This window comes from Octopus bimaculoides, chromosome 29 (assembly GCF_046866305.1).
Source record: "Octopus bimaculoides isolate indiv1 chromosome 29, ASM4686630v1, whole genome shotgun sequence".
NCBI lineage: Eukaryota > Metazoa > Mollusca > Cephalopoda > Octopoda > Octopodidae > Octopus > Octopus bimaculoides.
The window spans coordinates 3,313,529-3,315,571 of record NC_142956.1 but is presented as its reverse complement, the minus strand read 5'-3'; positions in this window follow the sequence as shown (position 1 = coordinate 3,315,571).

The following is a 2,043-nucleotide window of genomic DNA, read 5'->3' as shown; positions in this document are numbered from 1 at the left end:
ACGTCTGTGTGATTTCCGTTTGGAAATTTGCTGATTGACCTAAACATTGTTTCTCTGTTTATCTCTTCAATTATCAATTATCGTTCGTCTCGGACTCATTTCGAGCACTTCTCAGTTGCGGCCCATGGACCTCGAAAGAAAGGTTTAATAGTATATATATATATATATATATATATATATATATATATATATATATATATATATTTATATATATATATGTATATATATATATATATATATATATATATATATATATATATATATATATATATATATATATATATATATATTTGAAGGTTTGGAGGTGATGTACAGAAATTATATAGAAAAAAAATTAAGGTACTCAGAAATCTTGATGTTTGTACATTTACAGATTTTAATTAATGTCACATATTAAATGAAGCGCTTTTCACCTAGTCGTGTAGGATTTTCAAATTTGAAAATCCTACACGACTAGGTGAAAAGCGCTTCATTTAATTTGTGACATTAATAAAAATCTGTAAATGTACAAACATCCAGATTTCTGAGTACCTTAAATTTATATATATATATATATATATATATATATATATATATATATATATATATATATATATATATATATATATATATATATATATATATATATATATGGTGGTTGTCTACTCCGTATGCAGAATTTGACTATCTCCTGTACCTACATCTTAGAAACATCATGGCGTCTGATGTGGCTTTTTAAAACCAGACAATGTTCTGAAAAGACACCCACATAAACTGCGCACCCGATGTGGACCACCAAGAGCTGCAGATAAGTTCTGATCTTTGTGGATATTAAAATGTCTCTTGAGGCCTCCATTGGATTTGCAAACCTTCTAGCATACACTGCATTCAAAGGTGTGCACAAACATATGGGCAGAATAATTGGTGGAGGTTCGTTTTCCATGGGTTCGCAGATATGATTTGAGTTCAGCCAAAGACAGGCATGGTCTGTCACAGATTGTGCACACAAAAAGGTCCTTGTCATTCAACTTCTCGATCGTTACATTCTTCCTTAGATCTCTTTTGAGTCTTACTTGTGCTATCCTGGCCTCTTCAAACGCTTTCACTCCTCTCCACACTTCTGTATGTATGTATGTATGTATGTATGTATGTATGTATATACAAACAGATGCAGCATGTTCACGCGAAGCATGCGTATTCATGCGCACACATACTCATAAACGAATGCCAATTATGTAAGCACATATAAACAGCAGATGTATACATACACAGATATAAACACACATGCATACACATATGTATACATGCATACACAATATACACTCACATATATACATACAATATTAACAAACATACATACAAATATACATGCATACATGTATAAAAAAACGTACATACATATTTATATACATACATACAAATATGCATACATACATACAACATACATACAGGCATACATACTTACATACATACAAATACTCACATACATACATGCATGCATATATAGATACAAAACACGTATTCGCTAACCCAAAAATACGTACACAAACATACATATACACGGCAGAAAGAGTACCTGTATTCGCACACATATGCACACACACAAATACATGTACACATGCACCAGATGCACACATCCTATCACACACGTACATACGCACCAATGAGTTGGGGTCGCCAGTTCACACACGCACACACACACACACACTGACACACACACACATGCCACAGACACACATTGCAGACACACCCACACACGTAGACACACCCACATCCATGCAGCAAGACAATGCCACCCCCCCACCCCCACACACACATGCATATGCACACCGTCGTTTGCAATTCTCACTATTATTTTCTCCACAGCGAGGCGCCACCGTCGTCCTGCCCAACCAAGCGGCCCTCAATATACTGCTTGGGATTTCTCTCTGGTGTCGCTACAATGTCGATTCCACTATCAAGAACACTCTATGGCCTGCTCTGAACTGTAGCAGTCAACCCCCTGTAGCATTATTGCAAATCCTTCATTAGGTAAGCTTTGCCTGAAGGGATCGCTCCCTTTGC